General features: G+C 41.4%; 1 protein-coding gene and 1 pseudogene across 1 annotated transcript in view; one reads left to right on the top strand and one right to left on the bottom strand.

Annotated features, from left to right (window-relative positions):
* UTRN (utrophin) overlaps positions 1-27,324 on the top strand; it is a 513,062-nt gene that overhangs the window by 68,112 nt on the left and 417,626 nt on the right. The window lies entirely within an intron of this gene.
* On the bottom strand, positions 9,042-10,322 carry LOC105887033 (annotated as a pseudogene).

Genomic DNA, 27,324 nt, shown 5'->3' with positions numbered 1-27,324 from the left:
ATAAGATGTTAGTTTCAATGACGTTCCATATGCACCATCATATTAAAGAGTCATCAGTTTCTCCTCAGCCTTTAATCTAGGGTTTGGTAGTGATTTTTCACATTAAGGCATCGAGGTTATACGTTTGTGCTGGGCTCATTTAACCACAGATCCAGAACATGGCAGGAAAGAGAGAGCTATATGGGACAGCAAATAGCCTGCAGTTGCTTGGAGGATATCTATGTGGCAGGGTGCCCAAAATGTTTTGCTGGTTTCAGAGTTCACTATCATTTGTTCAGAAAGGTTTTTATTATTTGCAAGCAAGCAAGGCAAGCAAAGCTAACAGGCACATGCTGCCTCCCCTATGAGTCTGTGCTGTTCGACCTATTTGCCTTTGGTGCGTTATATAAAAAGCTTTATTTAGTCTGCAAAGGGTTATTTCTCCAAATAGAGGAAAAGTGTCATAGTAGTCAGAGAGCATGATAGATTTCAGCTGAATGCCGCTGATCCAGATTGTTGGAGAGATGGGGGGATATGGCACTTGTAAAATGGGCAGCTTGCACAGATTCTCCCAGGTCACTGAGCGATCCCTTTGGCCCTTTGAGAAGCAGCTCCCCCTATCACACCATCACTGACCCTTTTCTCCTGGCCCAGCCAACCTCTTGCAGGAAACCTGCTGCCAGAATGAGTCTCCTGGCTTTTGACCTGGCCTATTTTCTTGTTGACTCCTGGGTTCTGGGCCTTTCGCTTCTGCTTGGGCTCCGTGGCCATCACTCCCTTTCTGGTTTAGTAGCTCCTGGATTGTGTTTGGCAGGAGAAATTTATTCCCCCGCCAGATTCACTTTTCTCCCAAAATAACTCTAACCTACCATGCAATCTGGCATCTGCCAATCTTCTGAGAGCTGTCAGTTAGTGTTAATAAATATTTATTATCCGACATTAACAAGTGTTACAACAGGAAAAGGAGAGTTCTTTTATTTTTGTGACAGTGGCTTTAGGGACTTCTGGAAATAGAGGAGAAAAACATCTCAAAGTGAAATGAATTACTGCATTTTATCTTTGCCCATGTGAACTTTGAAGAAAATTATTACATTCTATCTTTGCCCACATGCATTAAAAAGGGATGATATATTTCATAGGGGTAGATTTTAAACTGGGAGGTGGGGGATATTTTGCAAGTGGGTTGAGGAAATAGTTCTCATTTCCCCTTTCTTGTCCTACTGGACCCTTCTGAGCTATTCACCTTCCTATCTGTTTCTCCTGGTGTTGCAAGGAGAATCTTATATTTTATAATGAGAACTTATTTTGTGACCCAGGGTGCACTATTTTTAAAAAAGTCCTTGAGAGTGCATTCTGTGTATTCACTGAATTTGCTGCCAGGCCTTAGGTTGTACAATTTCCGAGTTGTAAAATCCAAATAAAATAAAAGAGGTTGAAGGCAAATCTAAGACTGAAATGAAGAATGGACATTTATTTTCCACAATTTGGAAGCTATTCAGTAAATAGTGTTTGCCTGGTGTTTTATGATAAATTATTGTTACCACATCGGGTGTGTATGAGGAAGACCATAAGCATTGATTGCCTGTAATTCTCTAAATTTTCTCATCTATTTGTGTTTCTTGAGTAGTGCTCAGTTTTCTATCAACTTCCACCATGCTGTACCTGGTTAAGAATTAAAAGTTAAAAAAAAAAAGACAAAAAAACAGGAGCGAGGAGCCAAAAATAAATGACTCAGTGAACATTTATTGAGCATCTGTTGTTTGCTGGCTTCTGTGGTAGTTGGTGCAAGTGTTGGGGTTTGGGATGTTTTATTATTACCATTATTATTTTCTGAGACAGCCTCACTACGTTGCCCTAGGTAGAGTGCTGTGGCGTCACAGCTCACAGCAACCTCAAACTCTTGGGCTGAAGGGATTCTCTTACCTCAGTCTCCTGAGTAGTTGGGACTACAGGTGCATGCCACAACTCTTGGCCAATTTCTTTCTATTTTTAATAGACATGGGGTCTCGCTCTTGCTCAGGCAATCCACCTGCCACGTCCTCCCAGAGTGCTGGGATTACAGGTGTGAGAGCTGCGCCCAGCTGGGGGATATTTTAAGTGTTAACAGTTGTACTCACTAGCCAGCCCAGACTCACCATGCACTGGGGCACTGTTTTCTTATTTCCTGCTTGGGAATCAGCTTCTAGATCTAAAGCGCTAAATTAGAAAGGTAGTAGTAGGTGTGAATGTTGCTGCAGTTTGACACCCTGACAATAATGAGATATGCCGGCTGATGGGCGGATAGCAGAGGAGATGAATAAAATAAAAAGGAGCGCAAAAAAAAAAAAAAAAATCTCAAGGTTGAGCCACCAGGGTCAGTGGGGCACTATTTGGAAAAATAATTAGCATATGAAAAGACTGTTCCTCTGAAGTGGCTGCTCAAGCTTGGAAGCTTGGATTTTGAGGCTGCAGCATCCAGTCAAGGTCTAGAATTCTGTTTTTATATTTTGTCAGACCCAAATAAAAGGGTCTGAGTTAGGCTTATCTGTGCCGACACGTGGGCTGGTACTTTGGAGCTGGTGTTCAGTGACTTTCAGAGGCACAGTGACTGTTCTTGGTACCCAGCAGTTCTCCGGAAGCAGGGTGTGTCCTCATGGTTATTAGGTTATTGACAATTCACGCTTGTGGTCATTTAAGGACACTTTTCCTGGGAATTTTTTCCTGATCTCCAAGTTTGGACTGGGAACGCCTCTTTCCTGCTCCCACAGCTTCCCTGCCAGAATCACGTTCAAAGATTCTGAGATATGTTCCTCTGTCACAAAACATGTGATATGTTATTGATCAATGGTTTTGCGAGTGTGGTTTATTACTGTAAGGGGTGGGGGGGGGTGGGAATCTACATTTTAATAATCTATCCTGGAGGTCATTATGTATGTTTGAGAACCTCTGACTTAGACTATGAGCTTGAAGATAAGATCTATCTGTTCTTACTTATCTTTGAATCTTCAGACTTATCTCCAGCTCCTGGCATGTTTTAGTTATTGAAAAAAAATTGGGGGGGGCGGTGGTCAGTGAATGCGATAGAATTCTAATTAAGAATGTGTGGAAAGCAGGTGTGTCTATGGAATCTGTTATCATGGTCAAAAGCTACCTGAATGATTTTTTATTTATTTATTTTTTTGAGACAGAGTCTTACTTTGTCACCCTTGGTAGAGTGCTATGGCAGCTATAACACCTGGCTATTTTTTTTTTTAAGAGATGGCGGGGTGGGGGGTGTCTCATATTTGCTCAGGCTGGTCTTAAACTCCTCAGCTCAGGCAGTCCACCCACCTTGGCCTCCCAGAGAGCTGGGATTACAGGCGTGAGCCACCGCCCAGCCCCACTTGAATGATTCTTGGCCATTTTTCTTTTTTGTTTTGTAAATTGATAGTATGCAAAACTGAAAATTTAATATGGATATCCTTTTTAATTTCTCGTCCATCCAGAAGGAAAAAAAACCCTTTTATTATAAAGACAATTGTACTAGCCTGTTTATTGTAGCCCAATTAACAGTCACTAAAACGTGGAAACAGCCTAAATGTGCTTCAACCCAGCAATGGATTGGCAAGCTGTGGTATATGTATACCATGGAATATTATTCAGCCATCAAAAATAATGGAGATTTTACAGCATTTGTACTAACCTGGATGGAGGTGGAACACATTACTCTTAGTGAGGCATCACAGGAATGGAGAAGAATCCTATGTATTCAACTTTGATATAAAGACTATTAATAATAATTAATGACATGGGGAAAGGGGAGACCAGACAGAGAAGGAGGGAGGGGGTGTGGGCAAGGAAAAAAAAAAAAGGAAAGAAAATAGTGACTAATTCTTTTATAAATTATATTTAATATTAATTTTTATTTTTTTAAACATTAATTTTTAATTCAACATGTTGTTTATCATATTGCATCCTCATTTATAAGTGAAATATGTTTGTAATTTCCCCTTTATAATAATATATTTTCTCCAATTTTAATATCAGGTGGATCTAGATTAAGCAGAATGATTTTGAAGTATTTCTTTTTCTATTATCTATAAGATTTGGCATGATCTGTTTTTTGGAAATTATCTCTTACTTTGATTTATAAATATTAGTTGTCTATTTTTTGAGACTTTGGCAAAAACAAAATAAGATGAAGAAGTTAACTGATCAAAGTATTCTATCATAGACATACTTCTATCTGACAATGTGAATGTTACTTTCTTTGCATTATTACTATTATTATTGCTTGACACTTTGTTGCAGGAATCGTCTGATTTCCTTTCTGAATGTATTTATCTTTACTCATTCTTTATGACGTTTTTGTTCTCAGTCCTTATATTATACATGGTTATTGTCATTAAATTTAGCCCTTTTAATTCTATGAAGGCAAAAGTGGAAACCTAATATACTAAGTAAGAAAAAAAATTTTAATATGGATACATCAAAGTTAGTGTGCTTATTTTCTTGCTCAAGAAAATATATCTTTATTATTTGCACTTTACCTTTTTTAAAAATAAACTTTCATTTTAGATTAGTTTTACATTTGCAGAAAAGTTGCATAGATGGCACCTAGAATTCTGGTCAACCTTGCACCCAGTTTTCCCTGTTGTTAAACATCTCACATTATTCTGCTCCATTTGTCACAATTCACAAACCAATACATTATTGTTCATTGTTATTATTAATGTTATTATTAATAATATTGATCAAAGGCCTCCTTAAGAGTTATTGTTGAAGATTTGTGGATTTTATAAATGCAATAATATTTATAAGATATGCCTAATTTTGAATTTGAAGCATTTTTGAATCTGAATCCTTTGAGAGTTAAAACTCAAAACTTACAAAATTTGTATACACAGTCATAGTTGCATGTAGACCCGCAAAGCAAATAGGCCAATACTTGTGATAATCAGATTATGGGACATTTTTTAGATGTCCAGCCTTCAGGAACCTAGAAAGGGGAAGGTTACTTTTAAAGGCTAACATTTATAGCTTGTATTACTCCATGAACATGAAAATAATTATTTACACCTCAGGTTTAGTTAGACATGACAATTGTTTTAATTATTCATAATTTATGGTATATTCAGGTACCTATGTACTATGAAGACTATTTAACAGGTTGGCACAGGTCCCAACCAATCAGATTGATGTCCAAATGACCAGAAGTGGTGCTGGCTGGTAAATGTGTCTGTCCTGTTAATGTCTAAAATGTCCTGAAAACGTCTCCAGGCATTGGCAAATGTGTCCTAGGCGACAAAATTAATTCCAGCTGAGAAAGCCCTGATCGAAAGTGGTTAAAACAGGTTGGCACTGCTCTAGTAAATGCTTCCTAAATATTGCTGTTATTATTAGTTCTGATTTCTTCTTTGATTTCAGTTATTTATTTCTGATAAATTTTAAAATATACAGCTTAGCAAAACACATTAGGATTTCTTTGTAGTGAAATCACCACATATATTAACATAAAGGTTACATTTTTGCTGGTAAGATTTACATCGAATTTCTCAGAAACAACATACTGTGTGGTCAGAAGAAATGTTAAGTTCTTTTCCTAAAGGAGGTTTCCAGCTTTCTCCCCTTTGCCTCACCGGACATCTTCCTTTCTGACACTGCAGCCTCTAGGCAGGCAGGGCCTTTAGGGGAACGTGTAGGCGTGGGCTTTGGAGAGCAGTTGTTCTTCTAGACTTCCTCACACCCGCCCACAGCCATTGCATTGATGATGGCTCAGCAAGGGTAAGAGCCTGTGTTTTGGTTTGTGCCAAATTCCCCTCATTTCCCTATGATGATATGTTATTAGTTGTCCTGATCCCTGTTATTTGTTAAGTTAATCTGTGCTTCAAGGATCTCAGAAGATCACAGCCTTTTATTTTCACTGACTTCAGTTTGTAATATATGTTCTGGGTAGGTGAGAATACACTTAGACATGTAGGAGCCAAACAATTTAATATCCACAAACAATGTTTTATATTTAGCCTTCCTATTCACTCCTCTTCAGTGTTCTAGGAACAGATGCTTAAATTGTTTAAACTTCTGTTACTGATTCCGAGGTATCCATTTCCCTATTAACAGGATGAAGATTTTTTTTTTTTAATCCTCAAATCCGAGAGAACAGAGGAGTCAGTGGGGTACGAGGATCAGATAAAATCCATCCGTGTTAGGATCACTGAGCTCAGTACTTCTTGGGGAGGAACTCTGGCAACCTTATCTTTTTCTTCCTTTGGATGCACTTAGCTTTTCTTGGCAAACATTTGCTGATATTGATTTGGAAAATAATTATTTAAAAAACAAGATCCTAAAAATCACATTATAACAAAGATATTTGCACCAGAGTGTTTATTGCAGCCCAATTCATAATTGCTAAGTCATGGAAGAAGCCCAAGTGCCCATCGACCCATGAATGCATCAATAAATTGGGGTATATGTACACCATGGAATATTATGCAGCCTTAAAGAAAGATGGAGACTTTACCTCTTTATGTTTACATGGATGAGCTGGAACACATACTTCTTAGCAAAGTATCTCAAGAATGGAAGAAAAGGTATGCAATGTACTCAGCCCTACTATAAAACCAATTTATACCTTTCATATGAAAGCTATAACCCAACTATTGCTCCAGAAGAAGGGAAAAGAGGAGAGGGAGGGGAGGGAAGGGAGGGTACACAAAACTACGGTCCATTTTACAAGGGTACATGTTAAATTTACTAAGTGTAGAGTATAAATGTATTAACACAATAACTAAGAAAATGCAGTTTTCCTGTTAACCAGTTTGATGAAAATATTCCAAATGGTATATAAAACCAGCACATTGTATCCCACAATTGCATTAATGTACACAGCTATGATTTAATAAAAACAAAATAAAACAAGATCCTGTTGGTTAAATAATTTTTAAGTTTACTTAGACAAATTAGTAAACTTATTTCAAAAGCCGGGCTCAGCTCTTGCTGTAGAGAGAGGGAAAGAGGTAGGAGCCTGTTGCTTCCCAACCCCCATCTGGTCCTCACATGTGCTCAGACAGTTGTGTTGAGTCCAGCACTTCAGAGTCAGACTGCCTGATTAGAATTCAGGTTCTTCCATTTCCTAGTTCCATCACATCTGGGAAGCTGCTTAACTTTAACTGTCTGTGACTTCTGCTGAAAAATGGGGACAGTGAAAACATCTACCTCATACTGACATTATGGGGATTAGATCACATAGGAATCCATGTAGGAAGCATTCCATAATTATTGCTCCTAATAGCCAACAGCAATAATGTTACTACTACTACTACTGTTACTCTGACTATTAATACATTTTAAATACCAGTTTACTTTGTATATGACCAACTATGTCAACAGTTTGAATTACCTTAATAGTTTAAATGCTGTAACAGTTTATGTTACACATAGAGCCATACTTTATGTGATAAAGCTAAAATGAATCAGGTTTAGTGGAATTGAAATTTGGTTTCTTTTGCCTATTCTCTGTAGGTGATAGTGAGTCAGGAAATAACTAATGGATAGAAAGATGTAGATATAAAATTTGGGTAATATAGTCTTATGCTGAAAGTGTCATGACTTGAGAGTTTAATGCACCAACGTGCTGCTGTCCCATGGAATTCTTATTCTCAGGTAGAGCCTGTGGCTCAAAGGAGTAGGGTGCTGGCCCCATATGCCAGAGGTGGCGGGTTCAAACCCAGCTCCTGCCAAAAACCACACATATACACACACACAAAAGAAATTCTTATTCTCAATTTCTTAATATTAACTATCTTCTTATTCTATGAACTCTTGTGCCCTTAAATAGTATTTTATAAAAATCCCAATCTTTCAAAAAATTCCAGTTTGAAAACAATTTTTTTTAGTGATAGGAGTCTCACTGTGTTGCCCAGGCTAGCCTCAAACTCCTGGGCTCCAGGGATCCTCCTGCCTCATCCTCCCAAGTAGAAAATTCTAATATTCTTATCTCCAATGTTGAGTTTTTTTCCTTCTCAAAATCACAATAGTATCCAAAAATATTAGAAAAGAAAAAATATACATTTCTATTCCTATTATCTTTACAAAGTAATAACCTTCTTTTATTATTTTTCCATCTAGTCTATTTATACTTTAAAATAATTGTAATTATATTTCTTTTTTTTTAGTTTTGTATTATTTCATACACATTTGCTGTATTTCTTAAGTTATAATATATTTAACATTTTTCCTGTTTGGGGGTATTTAGTTTATTTCTACTTTTTGAACATTATGGGTAACAGTGCAGTGAAAATTACCTTGATTTTTCTATAAAATGGAGACAATACAAATACCACAGCACTGCTGGGAAGGAATAGATGCAAACCAAGTTTCTCAGTTGTGACCCTCTTGCCGTTTGGGCCAGGCAGCTCTTGTTTTTGAGAGCTGTCCTGTGCATTGTGGATGTTGAACACCCTCCCTGGCCTCTTCCCCACCAGTGGTGACAAACAAAAAATGTCTCCAGACCTTGCCAGGTGTCCTCCAAGGACAAATTTGCTTCCACTTGAGAATCCCTGATGTAAAGTCATTGGTACAGCCCAACACTGCTCTAATGAGTGTAGTGGAAATATTTGCTGTTATTATGATTGTTGTTGGTAACATTCTGCATTTATCCATTTCTGATAAATTCCTCAAAATAGAATTTTTGGCATAAGAGGTTTAGTTTTAGGGTTTATATAAACATGTCAGAATCTCTGGGGTCCAGCTGGTATCCAAATGTGAGTACCCCTTTACTTTCAATTTTATCTTTAATTACCAATCCAGATGAGCATTTCCTGTATTTCTTTATTTATATTGCCACATTTGACATTTGAAGATTCTAGTAATGGCCTTTGTTCACTCATCTTTTTAAATTTTTTAATTTTTTGCACTGCTCTGCTACTCAGCAGTTTAAGTTAAGAAGTCGTACCCTCAGTCTGGGCATTGTACGTCATAGCTCGAACCCCCCCCACCCCCCACCCCTTTTTCCCCTGGAGAACAAAGCCTCACTCCTTGAGGGAGAAGATCATCTTGAGCTCAGGGTTGAACCACTTGAGGTTCTGGGCCTGAACATTCACTGTCTACTCGCTGCTCAGGCCCATCTTCTTGGTCTGGAACTTGAGCAGGTCCTTGGTGGTCATGGGTTTCTGGGTGAGGTCGCAGCACACAGCGTCCTCAGTCACTTGCACGTTGCCGCTGCTGGGTGTCCACTTGCCGGATGGTGGCTGTGGGGCTGACCTCCCAGGCAGGCTCTGGGGCCCGGCGTCTAGCCGCAGGCGCTTGGCTGCTGGTGTCTTCCCTGCACGCTTCCCTTGCTCCAGCCAGTTGGCAGCTGCCCCCAGGGTGTAGGCGGTGCTGGGTGTGGCTGGGCGGCTGCTGGCCCTTGAGCTGCCGCCTGAGGGCTTCTGCTCCCTCTTCACCATGAAGAGGGCCGAGGAGGCCTCACTGTCCATGTCGCTGTCCTCCGAGCGGCCAGACTCCTTGCTGCTGCTATCTTTCCGGCGCTTCTCCGGCGGGGCGGGTGCCTTCTTCGCCCCTTCCTCCTCCTCGCTGTTTTCGCTCAGCTGATCAACACCCTTGGGCCCGTCCTCCTGCTGCATGACTTTGGGCTTGCCCTCTGGCTCGTCCTGGGAGCTGCTGGAGCCGTCCACCATGTAGTCCACCTGGTGGCCTTCGAAGTTCCCATCCTCACCGTCCTGGAAGTCCTCATCATCCAAGCCCTTCTTCTTCCTCTTCCCACCTGCTTTGGTGGGTGGCACCTTCTTTGCCTGAGGGGCTCTGCTGCCCCTCTCGCCGCTGGCCACGCTGTCCTCGGATGACCTCTGCTGGTCGCCCTCCAGGTGGGGGACGTGCAGCTCTCTGGCCGTTTTGTCTTCCTCTTCCCGGTCCTGGTGCTGGTCCCTGGGCCTCCGCTGCTGCACGATGCTCAAGAAGTTCTGCACCTTGTTGTTCCTCCCGGCCTTCCCACCCTCCTCAGCAATGGGTGTGCGGTGCGGGGCCAGTGGAGTGAAATTGTACCATTCGTGCACCGGGAAGGCCTCGAAGGACCCGTCAGGGCACTGAGTGAAAATGTAGTAGGATGCGTTCTCTGTCACGCCTCCCCTCTTTATGCCTTTGAACCTCCGGTTTGATTCGCCGCTGACATGGAGCAGCCAGGGCTGGTCCTCGGCCCGGAAACCTTGGAGGCCAACGCCATCCTTCTTCCCCGGAGCCTCGTCTCGCAGCTTGCGGCTGAACTTGGCGCCGGCACCTGACTGGGTCATCTCTGCCTCTTGGTAAATTTTCCTGTTGCTCAAGTCCCGCTCCAGTCGAGCCTGACTCCAAGTAGCAAAGTTGACTTTATCAGCTGCATTAAATGCCATTATACTATATTTTTTGTTCGTGTTCTTGGGAACACGAACGACGCACTCGGTAGCAGTCTGGTCCACGGGGCCTGGGGTCGCCATGGGCAATGGTGAGTTCGGGTCCAGTCTGACCGGATTCTTCTTATCTCTCCCAAAGTTCACGACCCTCAGTCGGCGGAAGCCGCCTTCTCGGTGTTGGGTCTGTGGCCACGAACCAGGACCTCAAACCCCAGGCAGCTCCCGAAGCAGGGCTAGGCCAGATCCCTCCCCGCCTTCTCCTACGAACCAGGACCCCAAACCCAAGACAGCTCAAAGCAGCCCAAGGCCAGATCCTTCCTGGCCTTCTCCTACGAACCGGGACCGCAAACCCCAGACAGCTCCCGAAGCAGCGCTAGGCCAGATCCCTCCCCAACTTCTCCTAACCTGGAAATGAAACTTTCCGCCGTGTCTCTGGGTGGCAATTGCCTTGGAAGTTGTCACCTGTTCCGCTCCTGCCTCTCACGCTCACGCTCCCGCCTCTCACCGGAGAACGAAGCACCAGCTGAGCCTGAGACCAGCTCAATCTGAGACTAACCAGCCACTGCTGCTGGCTTGCTTATATAGCTGGAGAGGCCACGCCTCCCTGACGTCAGCACACACGCCCAATCTCAGGGCTTTTGGGATTGAACAGCCTCTGGGTAGAATAGTGATTTAAGGTCCTTTCAGGAGACTGTGTCTTTCCCAAACAATAGTACTTTGCTATTCCTAAGACACAGTAGTTGACAGTAGCCCATAATATTAGACTTTTAAACATTTAACTGTAAGGCGACGTCTTTTTTTTTTTTTTTTGAAGAATAATCTTATGGGAAAAGAACTAAACTTTGTGTTTAGTGGTATGTGTCACATAACAGACGTGGTTGCCTCTGGTTTAAGTATCCTTTTGGAAATGATCCCAGTCCTAGCTGTGCCAGAGGCTGCTAGTACTCCATCTTCGTGCCTTCGGCACTTCCAGTGCACTGGGACTTCTACCTGCAGACAACTGCAGCCCTTCGCTTTAGGGTGCTCTCTGGCTAGAAAAGCTCACACCCAGGGCTGCCAGGAAGTGCCAGCCCCAGCACCCCGCAGGCCCCCCAGCCAGTGACTGCTCTCCTATAAATTCTGAGCTCTCTTGCATCCCATGGCTGCCTTTGAAATGAGTATTTCACACTGGGTGTCTGAGTTCCTCCTAGTTGGATTACAATTCGGCATAACTTGCTTGATAATGACTTTCCTTCTCTGTCTCCTTTCTTTACTCCCTACCCTGTTAATCTAGGATCAGCTCCAAAATAAACTACCTATACATGAATCTTTGTTTTAGCATCTCCTTCTGGGGGGGAACCAAACTCCGATGTTAGCCAAGTTTTCCTTTCACCAGACTGGTGTAAGTAAAGATCAGATCAGAAGAATAGAAATATTTGAACACCTTTCTATAATAAGAGGTAGACAAGGTCACTTTCACTAATTCAAGAGATTGCTTGGAAAGTAAATAAATACTTTTGTTAGGCTGCTGCCCAGTGTGTCTTAAGAAAAAGTCTCCAGACTGTATAACGAAGTTAAAGCCATGGCAGGTTGGCATTTCATGTCCCTGCCTAATACTATTTTCCACCCACTTCCTTCATACCACGGGCTGACTCAGGGCCTGCTAGATTTCAGAAAGACTGGTTTTCTTTTTTTTGGGAGATAGAGTCTCGGTAGAGTGCTGTAGTGCCATAGCATGAGAGCTTCCAGCAACCTCAAACTCTTGGGCTCAAGTGATTCTCTTGCCTCAGCCTCCCAAGTAGCTGGGTCTACAGGCACTCACCACAATGCCCAGCCATTTTTAGAGACGGAGTCTCACTCTAGCTCAGTCTGGTCTTGAACCTGTGAGCTCAGCAATTCACCCACTTGGACCTCCCAGAGTACTAGGATTACAGACTTGAGCCACAGCGCCTGGCCAGACAGACTGGTTTTCAGTTTGTGGTTTTCCCCATATAGAGACTAATGTTAGGAAGAGGAAAAAAAATCCCACCTCATCTGTTGCTCTGCTAATTTTGTCCCTGATTTTGAGCTAATTATTAATGCTAATTATTAATGTTTCCTTGGGGAAACATTTTTTGCTTGGCAGGTAGGGCAATATTACTTTTAATTTCATGCATAGTTCAGAGGACTATGTGTGAGTTAAAACCATGCAGGGGTTTAGGGAAGACCAGATGAGTCTTTTTCTGGATGCTAAAAAGGGCTTTTGCAAGGCTGATGAGGAAAGAAGTGCTTGTTTAATTAGAGGAATACGTTGATTCCTGGGTTTTTCTTTTTCTCATTCTGTTACCACTTTCTTACTCAAAATTAAAGAATAAAAGCAAAGGCCAAATTAATTGAAGCAATTATAACAATGGCAACAAAAAAAAAAAAAGAAAAGAAAATGAGTAAAATAGAGGTGTAAGATATTTGCTTTGTTAATTAAAAAAATTAGCTATTCATTGGAGCTGATTTCTGAAAAGTGAAATTTGGCTGGAATCTATTAACTTTAAATAGGTGGAGAGGGAGTGCTCAGGTTTCGGTGTGCGTGTCCCATGGCAGGGCAGAAATTTCTCCGTTGGATACTTAGTGAAAGAGCCCTCACAGGTGGACAGGACACCCTCCTATAATCCCAGAACTCAGTTGCGCTTTTCATTTTTTTTTTTGAGACAGAATCTTACTATGTCACCCTCTGTAGAGTGCTGTGGCATCACAGCTCACAGCTTAAGCGATTCTCTTGCCTCAGCCTCCCAAGTAGCTGGGACTACAGGTGCCCACCATAATGCCCAGCTATTTTATTGTTGTAGTTGTCATTGTTGTTTGGCCGACCTGGGCCAGGTTTGAACCCACCAGCCCTGGTGTATATGGCTGGCGCCCTAGCTGCTGAGCTACCGGCTCCCACGTGCTCTTTTCTGAACTGGTGAGTGGTACTCTCTTCACACTGCTAATCTGTGGGACCATTTTGTCCTGAAGTCACATGGCTATTTTGTTTCCTCTCCAGCCAAAAATCGAATATAGTTTCTAAAAAGCCAAGGTCATTCAGTGACGTTAGCTGCAAGTGAATGTGACCCACAGTGACACAGAGCGAGTCCTGGCCAGCATTAAGTTTCACTTTTTCCGTGTGAAAGTTCTTTCTTTGTTGTTTGTGATTAATAACTGGATAGGATATAAAGCCAAATTATTTCATTGTTGAATACAGTCTTGAAGGGCATGAGAAACTGCCTGTTCAAATTAAACTTTGCCAAGCTGTGTTATAAAGGTCTGCATTGGCACCTGAATAGTTTTAAAAATAAGGCAGAGAAGGCCGGATGTGGTGGCTCACACCTGTAATCCTAGCACTCTGGGAGGGTGAGGCGGGTGGTTTGCTTGAGCTCATGAGTTTAAGATCATCCTGAGCAAGAGCAAGACTCATCACTACTAAAAATAAAAAAAACTAGCTGGGCGTTGTGGTGGTGCCTGTAGTCCCAGCTACTTGGGAGGCTGAGGCAAGAGGATCGTTTGAACCCAGGAATTTGAGGTTGCTGTGAGCTAGGCTGATGCCATAGCACTCTACCCGGGTGACTGAGGGAGATCGTCTCCAAGGGGGGGAAAAAAAATGAAAGAAAGAAAAAAGTAAAGCAGAGAGCCGGCCTGGTAGCTCCTACCTATAATCTTAAAACATTGGGAGGCTGAGGTGGAAGGATCACTTGAGGCCAGGAATTTAAGACCAGCCTGGGCAACATGGTAAAACCCTGCCTCTACAGAAAAATTTAAAAATTAGCTGGGAGTGGTGGTATGCACCTGTAGTCCTAGCCACTTGGGAAGCGGAGGCAGGAAGATCACTTGAAACCCGGAGTTTGAGGTTGCAGTGGACTGTGATTATGCCACTGTGTTCCAGCCCGGACACCAGAGTGAGATCTTATTTCAAAAAGAGAACAAAATAAGGGAAAAAGAAAATGACACACCATTTTTAATATAATGCAAAAGTTGACTGTACTTGATGCAGGGCCTTGGGTCCCGTTACCAGATGACTTATGAAACAGATGGGTTTGCCCTGTGAGCTAGCACTTTAAAACAAAGATGTATTGAGGACCTACTCTGTGCTAGAATGTTCAGAATGAGTTTATTGCATTAGAAATGTAGCAGATTAGCTATAGATACACATATTATGTTAATAGCTCATTTTTTCTTAAGTTTTGTATTGTTTTGGTTTGCTATTTGAAATATGATTTGAATTAAGTTTCTCAGTCCTTAGCACTTTGATCTTACTATTTTTTTCCAAAAACCTTAATAATCACATATAATAATGGATGGACACACAGTAGTGCTTAATTTTAAAAATAAGGAGACCAAGGCTCATGAAACACAGTATCTTATAGAACTGTTTTTTGTTTTGTTTTTTGCTTATCTCCTTTTTTATGTGTTTTCTAGGCTTTTGACTCAGAATTTAGGAAAAGATCTGTCCATCTGTACTTTTACCACTGGAGAAGGAACTAATTTCCTCAGATCTTACTGAAATATTTCTATACATATGTCCATTCGTATAGCTGAGTTGCCACAAGGTTTGGCAGTTATAACTTTCAAATCCTAAGGCTGGATTCATTTTGAAATTGACACCCAGACAGCTTGGTTTTCTCAGAACTGGTGTGGTTTAAGATACTGAGGCCTGACTCAGTGGTTCGGTCCCCCTCCTTGCAGTGTTACTACTACTTACTTGCTTTTCAGGTAGATCTTAAATCTCCTCTGTCTGCACAACTTTTAGGCCATCATTTGGCTGATGGGAATTTTATTGTGTGGTAGCAATAACTGCAGACAGGAAGGATACAAACTCCTCAGTCAACTAATTCTCTTTATAGTCTTTCCTTGCTTAAAACCACCCATCCAACCAACCAACCAAAACAAACAAGAAGATGAGATCATATGGGCATGAAAGATTTTGTTGGCTAAGTGTGGTGGCTCATGCCTGTAATCCTAGCACTCACTCTCTGAGGCGGAGACAGGAGGAATGCTTGAGCTCAGCCTGAGCAAGAGGGAGACCCATCTCTTTTAAAAATAGAAAAAAATTGCCAGGCATTGTGGTGGTTGCTTGTAGCCCCAGCTACTCAGGGAGGCTGAGGCAGGAAGGTCGCCGTTAGCCTGGGCAACAGAGGGAGACTCTGTTTCCAAAAAAAAAAAAATGTATTTTGTGGTGAGGAACTAAGTTACCATATAAATTCAAAAAGGGAGTATGGGGCGAGTCTAGGGCTGGGCTTCATGGAGGCTGGAGGGAAATGTTCTGGGTAGAGGGCACAGCAATAATAGGGCGTGGCTATAGGAAAGCGTGGTGAGCAACATGCTAGGTGGATACTTGGCCTTGGAACCTATAAACGGACCTGAATTTGAAAGCAGTGGGTGATGTTTGGAGGTTCTAAGTGTGATGAATTCATGATCAGAAGAAGGCTGATCTGTCAGAGGTGTTTAGGATGCAGATTGGGGGGGTGAATAGATGAAGGGTTATGGTAGGACGCTGAGGGCAAGGTATGGAGGAGCTGAATGTTGAGGCTGGGAGCTTGAGAATGTTTAGGGCCTGTTGAATTAAATTGAGTTATGGCAAAGCTCACATCATGGATTTTAATATTTAAGATTCTGTTGCCAAAAGCTGAGCTCACTGTATTTTCATGGTAACTGTGACGGAAGGATCTTGAGTGTGATTCTTATTTCTTATCAGTTTCTGCTGGTAGGGTGCTCAGCCGACACCTGTGGAAATGCTTCTGATTGGGACCTGTTTCTCACTACTCTCTCTCTTACGCTTTCTCCAGGAAAGGCACAGAGAGTGCTTTGGGTCACATGTCCTTCCTTTTAGGTCAGTTTGTGTGGGATTTCCCTGTGCGGAGATTTTGTGTGCAGTGCGATCTGCACGTTTAACTCACCTGGGGCTGGGAGCTCAGGCACTTGCAGCTTAGCTCTGCCTACTTTGTGCTTTTACTTCTTATTTTTTGTTGTTGCAATTTTTGGCTGGGGCTGGGTTTGAACCCACTACCTCCGGTATATGGTATATGGGGCCGGCACCCTACTCCTTGAGCCACAGGCGCCGCCCCGTGCTTTTACTTCTGATTATATATTTCCTGGTTTATGGTCCGTAACAGGGATCCGTGATGGAGAAGTATTGCAGATAAGTGGGTATATTAGTTTCCTTTTGCCGCTGTATCGAATCAGCACCAATTTGGTGGGTTAAAACAACATATATTTATATTATTTTACAGTTCTGCAGAGGTCAGAAATCTGACATGGACCTCGCTGAGCTAAAATCAAGCAGGGCTGCGTTCCTTCTGGAAGCTCGCAGGGAAAATCCGTTTCCTTGTCTTTTCCAGCTTCAATGGGCTCTCCTGCTGCCTTCTGTCATTTAGAAGGGTCCTTGTGGTTCCTTTGGGGGTACCAGGATAATCCAAGATAATCTCTCTCCCGTTAAGTCAGTTGATTAGCAACTGTACTTCCATCTGCAACCTCAATTACCTAATACCCTCGTAGGTTCATGACACTGGGACGTGAACATCTTTGGCAGGGAGAAGACAGGAGCAGGTGCATTATTCTGCCTACCACGGTGGATAGATAACTCTTGATCTGCATTTCTTTTTAAAAACAATGTCTGCAGAAAGAGTTCAGAATGGTGGATAATAATCTAGTCATTCCTGCTTGTCCAAAATGAATTTCATCACTTTCTTTTAGTAGTTGAGTTAATAATTAATTGCCCCCCCCCCCAACAGAGTCCTTCTGTCATGGCCCTGGTAAAGTGTAGTGGCATCATCATAGGTCACTGCAATCTCAAACTCGTTGTGCTCAAGTAATCTTTCTTTCTCGTCCTCCCAAGTAGCTCAGATTACAGGCATCATGTGCCACCAGTCTTGGCTAATTTTTCTATTTTTGGTAGAGCCAGGGTCTCTCTCTTGCTCAGGCTGGGCTTGAAATCCTGAGCTCAAGCAATCTGCCCACTGCTGCCCCCCAGAGTGTGGGGATTACAGGGGTGAGCCACTGCACCCAGCTGTCATAAGTTTTTTGAAAAAAAAATAGGGTGCGTTTAGTGTTAACCTCAGATTTAGAGTTAATGAGTATCTTTTTGTGATTTAGAAGGTGTCTTTTTACTGTGTTTTGGCTTACGGGATTTCGTTTTGTTTTATCCCTTAATTTCTATTTTGACCTTTCATAAAATGAGACCTCGTAGTACTTGTTAAAGGCAGTGTTCTTAAAACTTTTTTTTGAATCCGAGAGCCACTTAAAGAAATTGATGAAAGGTGTGGAATTTCTGCCTCTACTCAAATCCACATATTTAAGTACATGCATTCTTTTTCTCACAACTTTAAGACGTTTGAGGAGTCACTGAAACTTACCAAGGTATGTTCATTTTATTCCTTTGCGTTCATTCACGTCCAAGGTTTTACATTTTGTAGGATCATCGGACAGAACACTATTCTTGGGAAGGTTTTTTTTTTTTCCTTTTAAAACAAAATATTACATATACATTTAAAAAGTCAGACATTTCACCACATAAAAATTATACCCTACTCCCTAGGGCAGGGGGGAACTCTCAGCATGAGATGTTTTTTCTTTGGTTTGTATGCATTTACTGGCATATTGAAATATGAATTTCTATTGCGTGTTTTTAATAAATGCAAGACTGTGTTATTTCTCTCTCTCTCTCTCTCTCTTTTTTTTTGCCTTAGCTAAATATATTGCATCTCTTGCCACGACAGGACTGGTAGCTCTAGCATGTTCTTTTTAAAGACTCTTTTACCTTTTATTTTGCATGAACGTGATTCTACAGACATACTAAAATTATTTTCAGATTAACTTATATGTTTCGCATAGTTGGTGGCAAAAAAAAGAAAAAAACCCACAAGAGGATGGAATTGGAGTAGCATCTTAGTTGCTAACGTTGGCTTTGTTCTTCGTCTCAGAGAGTGGTTGTAGAGGGCTGGGGGAGGCTTACATTTTAAGAACAGGGGGTTGTTAGCTAAGAAATAGACCTCCACCTAACAAAACACCCACTGCGACTATTTACAATGTTTGAATCTCAGCAAAAATACCACTTGTGCTCTGAATTCCTTTGTTTCAACTACATAACTCAGTAAGAAAGTTTCCTACACTTGAAAAGAATAGGCACTGTTTAGAGGCCAAGTTTTGCCTTCCTTTTGAGGCTGAATGTTCTCTATTTTAAGCTACTCTTTCTTTTCAAGTTAGGAAGGGCCCTCCGGTATTTCTATGTAAAGCATCAGTAATACTACATGTTTTTAAGTTAATTATTTTTATTCCTGCTGATTTATTTAGTGTCTTTCGATAGTATCTGATGAGCTCTGTGTTTCTGATAGTACATTCTCCCAGTGCTTGCAGGCAGATTGCCTGGGTTAAACTCTCCTCTAATTTGCTTAAGCTGTGTTTATTAACTCTCTTTCTCATCTTATTGGTTGTGTATATTAACTCTGTTTTCTCATAGTACTATCTCATGGCAGTTGTGATGATTACAATAAGATAATGAAGTGAAAAGTCAACCAAGAGAATGGGAAGAAATATTTGCAAATCATGTATCTGATCCGGGGCTAGTATCCAGAATGTATAAAGAATTCTTTTTATTTCTTCTTCTTCTTTTTTTTTTTTTTGAGACAGAGTTTCACTCAGTTGCCCTTGGTAGAGTGCTGTGGCATTGTAGCTCACAGCAACCTCAAACTCCCTGGTCCCAAGCAATCCTCTTACCCGAGTCTCCCAGACACCTGGGGCTACAGGTGTCTGCCATAATGCCTGGCTAGTTTTAGAGATGGTGTCTTGCCTTTGCTCAGGCTGGTCTCCATCTCCTGAGATCAAGCAATCTACCCACCCCGGCCTCCCAGAGTGCTGGGTGTTTCTTTTTTTTTTTGAGACAGAGTTTTACTCTGTTGCCCAGGTTACTCTGTTGTGCCATGGCCTCTGCTTAACTCACAGAAACCTCAAACTCCTATGCTTAAGTGATCCTCCTGCCTCAGCCTCCTGAATAGCTGGGGCTATAGGTGCCCACCACAATGCATGGCTAAGTTTTGTTTTTCTTCTTCTTCTATTTTTTAGGAGTGACAGGGTCTCACTCTTGCTCAGGCTGGTTAAAGAATTTTTAGAACTTAACAATCTAAAGACTAATGACCCAACTGAAAAATGGTCAAAGGGATAGACATTTCTCCAAAGCAGATAAACAAATGGCCAATAAGGCCATGAAAAGATCATTAGTTGTCCGGGAAATGCAAATCAAAAAGCCACAGTGAGATTCCACTTCACACCCACTAGGATGGCTATAATAAAAGTATGGAAAGGAGCTCGTGTTGGCAAGGATGTGGAAAAACAAGAGCCTTACATTGCTGGTGGAGATATAAAATAGAGTAGCAGTTTCGGAAAACAGTTTGGCAGTTTCTCAAAAAAGTTAAGTGTGGAATTATCATACAACTCAGCAATTTCTAAGTTATAGACCCAGGAAAATTAAAAACATATGCTCACACAAAAACTTGTACATGAGTGTTCATAAAAGCAGTATTCATATAGGCAAAAAGTGGAAACAATTGAAATCCCCATCAGCGGATGAACAGATCAGCCAGGTGTGGTCTCTCCACCCGGTGGAATATTACTCAGCTGTAACCAGCAGTGCACCACTGATAGAAGCTGTAACGTGCGTGAACCTTGAACACATACCCGCAGTGAAAGAAGCCTGGCGCACAAAGCTTCATACCACGTGATTGGCTCCATATGCAGTGTCTGCAGTAGGAAAATTCACAGTGGCAGGAAGTAGATTATTAGGGCGTGGAGGAGAGCAGGAATGGAGGCTAACCGCTGTGTGCAGGAAGCTTCTCTTTGGGGTGATGGAAGCGTCTGGAATTAGATAGCGATTTTTTTTTTGCACAATTTTGTGAACATACTAAGAACTATTGAATTGTGCACTTTAAAAGAATGGTCTTTATGATGTGTGAATTATTTCTCCATTGGTGAAAAAATCATTACTTAATAGAAGAAAAGGGATGCCCTGTGCCTCAGTGTGGCCAGCCCTCTGCATCAGTCTCCTCTGCTGCTGGTGCTGTCATCATCTTCATTACTACTAAAAAAAGATAGTTTCTTGTATTTGCAGTTCTTTTCTTCAAATTATACAAATATTAGCAATTTAGGGCTTGCAAACTGTTTTCAAAGGTCTGCGTTTGCGAACAGGTTCTGGGATGAATAGCCTTTGAATTACTGTGGGTGTACATGGTTTCCCCATTTGCTTACAAGGCATCTTCTTACTGTAATATAAGATAAAGTACTTCTTGGCAGGCAGGTCATATGGCATTTATAGATTTTTTCTTTAACTCCCTCTTTCATGCGATTTTTCTTATCAGACACTCTCAACTCCTGTGATGGAAAAAAAGCAAAGAAACCAAGAATAGGATAATCCCAAGGAATTCCTCAACCTCTCTCTTTTGTTGCTGTTGAATAATTTCAGTTTGTTTCACTGAATAAGGCAAATATTTTACATTTGTCAAATTTCTATTCTTTGTCCTTAGTTATTTACAAAAGTTGGCTTACAAAAATACATAAAGCAAAATAAAGTAAAAAATGAATCAATGGAGATAAAAAAAATAGTTTGGATGTTAAAATGTAACTAAAAGTAAGTACTGAAAACACATTTGAATTCCTCAGACCTGATGAACTTTTCTTTCTGTGTTTTCTCCACAGTTAGGCAAGGAGTTTATTCTTCTTTGGGGCAATAAGTGCATGGTATGAGACTTACCGTAGTACAATCTGCTAACATAACCACACTTGGATGGTTTTTGAAAGTGTTTTATGTAAAATCCATGTTGAAAATGGGCTCCCTTCTTTAGTTGGTGATCCAGAATTAACACTTAGACTGTGCTGGGTAAATGTGTCGGCCATACCCTAAACCCTGTGAGCCTTTCAGAACTATTAACAGATGAGACTCTTGAGACTCCGGGGCATTTCATGGTTTAAAGGATTAAATGGTATTTACGCAAGTATCTAAACGTCTATAAATCATGACTTATGAAGGTGTCAGAATGTTTAATTATTATGTTAGAGAAACGCACACTGGCAAATGGGACTGGGCTGTAACTTTGGTTTCTGGATTTCCTTCCTCAGGCTGAAAGGGCATTCTAATTTCATTATTATCAATATCAAGATCGTTTCACAGTTTCCTGGTAGCTGGGCGTCATGGTGACCTTTTTTGCTGGGCTCTTTGTTTGGATATATGACCTTGTTTGACTTGTCTTTGATCTCTATGTATCTGTACCCCTGTCGGCTTGGCCTGGCTACTGCTGCTTGCCATTTCACTCTGGCCATTGACAAAGCTGTGACTCCTTCTTTCTTAGTGGGAGACCCACCTGGTACATGGAGTCTAGCCTTCCCTGGCCCAGCAGACGCTGGGGTCTTGCTTGCTGGTGGGAGTGTATCCCTTGAAGGCCTTAAACACTGGTGTCCTTGTTCCCGTCCTCTTCCCTTTTGTCTGAGGGTACCTCTTTCCTGTTATGGAACACAGTGTGGCCTCTGACGGTTGCCACTTTCTACATGACACCTTGATGGCATGCTATTTTTTTCCTGCCATAGGGTACTACCTTTTTATACTTTAGAGTAGGTTTTTGATACCGTGTCATTCTGATTTGAACTTTTCTAGAATGATTATTATATTCGAAACAGTATGATTTGTTTACTTTGTATTACTTAGAACGAATAATTTTAATGAGTACTGGTAATTTATGCGTTAAACGGTTATGTATAAAACTGCTATAGGTGTCTGTAGTTAAATTCTTTTATTAAGATTTCACTTCTGGCTCGGCGCCTATAGCTCAACCGGCTAAGGCACCAGCCACGTACACCTAAGGTGGCGGGTTCGAATCCCCAGCCCGGACCCGCCAAACAACAATGACGGCTGCAACCAAAAAATAGCCGGGCGTTGTGGCGGGCGCCTGTGGTCCCAGCTACTTGGGAGGCGGAGGCAAGAGACTCACTTGAGCCCAGGAGTTGGAGGTTGCTGTGAGCTGTAATGCCACGGCACTCTACCCAGGGGGACAGCTTGAGGCTCTATCTCAAAAAAAAAAAAAAAAAAAAGATTTCACTTCTGCTGAAGAGCTTATCAAAGTAAAAATGATCTAGCTTTATAACTTGCTTTCTCAAAACGAATAAGTCATAGTTAATATTGATAATGCTATACTGTGAGCCACTGATTAGAAAAATATGGACTGTATTTGTCACAATGAATGGAAGGCGCAAAGCTATAGTTCTTCAAGTTCTTTGGACTGTTATATATTTTCCTGTTACTAAGAAACATTTATTTCTATGTGCAAGAAACCTTATGCATGTGCTTGTCTGTAGATCTAAGTTTGTCATGTTCTATTACTAGGTACTGCACATCTATTAAGTTAAAGTATGTACCACTTATTGGACTTTGGCACAATTATGTGCTTATACATAAATCTGTATGATCTTGGCGTTTGGAGCCTGGGTGCTGGCTGACAGTGGTGTGGATCAGTGTGTGTGGAAAGACTGAGGGAGGCCTGGATGGTTCTTATTTCTTTGCACTGGGAGCTCCATGCACTGTCTCTTTTCTGGTGAGCTGCCGTGACCGCTGTTGTGGGGCTGCTCCCTGTGTGTGGCTCTGTCTCACAACCCACAGGGCTGGCTCCCAAACCCCACTCCATCTCTGTTTACAAGCCGTGGAGCATTTACTGGAAGTGAGAGACAGGGCCCTGCTGATTGACGCTGTGTTACAGCTTGCCCTTATTAGTATTTCTTGGTTCTCCCATCAGTGAGTCTCTGATTTCTTCATCAAAAAATAATCTTGCACAGAGTCATCATCCTGTCTGCTTTTACAAAACACTGAGCTTTGGAAAGGGAAATGATTATTCATCAAAACGCTAAACACCAGGATAAAATGTTCCTATTTAGATCAATCAGGGCCAATTTAGTTTTCTAATGAACTTTAGAATTGCTTCTCTGGTCTGCCTTTAGGGACTATTTTTGTACCAGCTTTTCTCTCTTTTAATGTTTCTAGAAGTCGTATTTTCATCTTTGCTGATGATAAAAGGATCTTTAAACACGTGAAAAAGATAAAATGAGAAAGTAAGTGATAACCCTGATGGCGATGGTGTGACAATTTTGCACAAGGTTGAAAAAGTAATACATATAACAGATCCGTGTTCTTTTTATTGAAATGGACAAGATAGAGGTCTAGATTCAATACAGTTTCTTTAGACTCAATGACCCCTTCAGCAAACTCATTTAGTAATTTTTAACATTGACAACCTGTGTTAAGACATTGGTATACTGTGGAGATCAAAGTAGGTAGTTTTTGCTTCCCTGGATGGATGCAAATCAATATGTAATCAAATTGAGATAAGTACTAGGGTGTGTGAGAAAAGAAAACAGGTTGCTTAGAGAGACTGAAGGAGTCTAGAAGTCTGCTCAGAAGAAAACATATTTAAAATTAAGCCTGAGAGTCCATTTGAAGGTAGCCGATTGAGAATGAAGTGTAGATGCTGTCAGCCGACAGTGGCGTGAGCAACTGTCCTGGGGCAGGAAGGGGCCGGGTTCCTCACAGGAACACAAAGGCCAGCATGCTGGCGCGCACCGAGCAGGGACAGTGTTGCAAGATAAGATGCTGCATAGGAGGGAGCAGATGATTCATTGCCTGTACAGCACGTTAACTTAGATGTTCCAAGGTCCAGAGAGTTGATTAGAAAGGAACAGAATTTAGGAGACAATGTCAGAAGGTTACTGGCTTTAGATTGGAGATAAAAAATGATAGTAACTTGGATTGGGGGAAGACAGTGGGGATAAGGAGCTGTGGATGGACTTAAGCTGTGGTTAGGAATTAGAACAGCAAGAGTGGGTAGAAGTCATACATTTTGGTATTAGAAGGAAGAGATATGTCAAGGACTTATTTCCTGGTATGAACAGGTGAATGGCTAAAGATGCTGTATAGCAAGTTGGGAGAGACAGACGGGAGCCACAATAGATTTGAGAGGATACCATCTGTTCATTTTGAGGTGTGTTAAGGGTGAAATGAATCTGTGAGATACCTCAGTGGTCAGGTTGGTGGTTAGATACATAGCAAGTATCTGTATCTGCTGCATAACAAATTATTTCAAAGCTTAGAAGCAAATCTATACTAATTATCTGTTGCTGTGTAACAAATTGCCCAACAACAAATAATTATTACTCCCTGCAGTGTGCTAGGTCAGGAATTTGAGAGTGGCGTAGCTAGGTGATGCTTACCCAGGGTCTCTCATGATATGGCACTCGAGCTGTTGGCCGGGGTTGCTGTCCTCTGAAGACTTGACTGAAGATGATTCCAAGATGGCTTATGTATATGGCTTTTGGCAAAAGGTTTCAGTCCCCTGCTGGCTATTGGTGGGAGGCCACAGTTCCTCACCATGTAAAGCTCTCCGTAGGGCTGCTTGAGTGTCTTCATGACATGGAAAGTCCACATCATCACTTCTGCCATATTTTATTTATTAGAAATGTGTCACCAATTCCAGCCCATGCTTGAGGGGTAGAGAGTTAAGCTCCACTTCTTGACTGGACAGTTAATAAATAATTTGTGATCTTTATTTTTCTCTCTCTTTCTTTCTTTCTTTTGACAGAGTCTCATTTTGTCGCACTGGGTAGAGTGCCATGGTACATCATACCTTACAGCAATCTCAAACTCTTGGGCTCAAGCAATCCTTTTGCCTCAGCTTCCTGAGTAGCTGGAACTACAGGTGCCTACCACAATGCCTGGCTGTTTTTAGAGATGGGTCTTGCCTTGCTCAGGCTGGTCTCAAACTCCTGAGCTCAGGCAAGCCTGGCTCCTCTCAGGAGAGGTTTGGGCTCACAATACGATGTCCAGAGTAGTTTTGCACAGAGATGCTGTAGAAGTGAGTAGATGAATGACCACTTAGTAGGAAAGAATAAAATGAGACCATGCCTAGGACTGATCCCTTAGGAAATCTGATCTTTAGAGGATCTACTGTGGAAGAGGAGAGGAGAAAATTGAGTCTCTTTAAATGAGTGAATGAACGTGGAAATAATGAATAGTGCATGTGCACAAAATTTTAATTCTAAATATGTTGATTATACTTTGTTATACTTTCTATTAAAAATAGGAAGTAGCATTAAGAATGTATAATGAGTATTTCTATTTCTACTGTCTGTAAGACTTGGTGTAATCTGTTTTTTTTTTAGAATTAATTTTTATTTTCATTTATACATATTAGTTGCCTTTTTTTTAGACTTTTGTAAAAACATAACAACAACAACAAAAAGAATGTATAATGAGGGTGGCACCTATGGCTCAAAGGAGTAGGATGCCGGCCCCATATACTGGAGGTGGTGGGTTCAAACCCAGCGCTGGCCAAAAACTGCAAAAAAAAAAAAAAAAAAAAATGTATAATGATGGAGACTATTGGTAAATAAAGTATTTAATGTCTAGACCATAAAATATCCAAGGAGCTTTAAATCTGACATTATTGAGGAATATATTCTGTAACGAAAACACATTTATAATGTGTTTTAAATGCAGGTTCTAAAATACTATGTACTTTCCTTTTTGTAAAAAAAAAAAACAGAGAGATAAAAGTGTCTAGGAATATAATATATATACAATGTTAACACTGGTTATCTCCAGGTGGATAGGAAATGAATAACTTAAATTTTCTTCCTTGGGTTGTCTAAATCTTCCTTAAAAATATGAATTGCTTTCATAATAAAATGTTTTCAAACATCCCTTTCCAAAGTAAAGCAAAAATAATTGAAATAATAATGATACTTGAAACCCGATTGAGGAAAATTATGGTATAAAATTTGGCTCTGAGCTACCTGGCCGCTGTGACAAAGGGCTAGAATGTGTGGATAAAACAACACTATTTTCTAATAGGAAGAAGATCTCTGATTTGTCAAGACAGAGATTATTCCTGGCCCCCAGAGTGAGTGGAAGAGATGCAGGTGGCCCTCCTAAGCCATTTCACATGAACTACGGAGATGTTTTTAAATCTTAGTGAAAACTGTGAGCGTATTTTTTAAATGTAGGTTCTGCAGTCACACAGGCAGAGGGTGGATTCCTATTTATGGTTAGGTGGTAAGCTTCCTCATTATTTGGAGCCACAAGGTGGTGACATTTGTAGTATCTTGAGAATACGGTGGTTGACGTTGCCTTAGACCAGAATCCCTCACATTTCCGGATGATTTGTGACCACCTGATTCATTAAGCCTGGCTGGGGTCAAGAAATCTGTATGTTATGACAACTCTCCAGGGGATTCTGATGTTTAACTCCATCGGGGAATTTGGGCAGCCTGCCATTCTTTTGGATGATGATAACGATAGGTTTCATGGAGAATTAATCTCCTTATATAAATAAATTGTTCAAGGCATAAAGCTCTCCAAGAGGCAGTCAGTGGAGTGGTTCAGAGCCCATGTTCTACCTTCTAGGGCTATTGGGATTAAGTGAGATAATGCATACCAAATGATTAGTCCTGTGTCTGGCACCTGGAGCGTTTAATACATGTCAGTTTTATTATTAGAAAACATTATTTGTGGACTGAGGTTTTGACGGCACCCTCAGTGCCTGCACCTGCTCCAGTTACCTTCGGTGTTACTTCCTGGATCAAAACGACAGGGCATGTGACCTGAGGACTGTTAGATTTCTGTCTTACTAACATCCCCTTTACAGAGGTAGAATGTCTCACTCCAGCTTGTTGTCCAGAAATATTGCTGAATTTCTTCCATTAGATTTGTCTCAGGGGTGTAGATTGAGTTAGATTTGAAGTTGGCAGCAAGTAAAATAAACTCTATTACCCTGAATTAACTAAGAAACAACTGATTTTTCTCAAGTAACCTTCAGTCCATAGGTAGGTAATTCAGGGCTAGTTACCTGCTCAGAGAAAGTGGCTGCGTCTGTGTTCCTCCCAGAGGAAGGCGTAGGCCCAGGGCAAGATCTTCATACTAGTTAAGTCTGTTAATTTTTTTTTTTTTTTTTTGAGACAGAGCCTCAAGCTGTCCCCCTGGGCAGAGTGCCATGGC

This window comes from Otolemur garnettii, unplaced genomic scaffold (genome assembly GCF_000181295.1).
Source record: "Otolemur garnettii isolate 467f Iridium unplaced genomic scaffold, OtoGar3 scaffold00042, whole genome shotgun sequence".
Lineage (NCBI taxonomy): Eukaryota > Metazoa > Chordata > Mammalia > Primates > Galagidae > Otolemur > Otolemur garnettii.
Note: the sequence above shows the minus strand (reverse complement) of the source record. Positions and strands in the feature narration are given on the sequence as shown.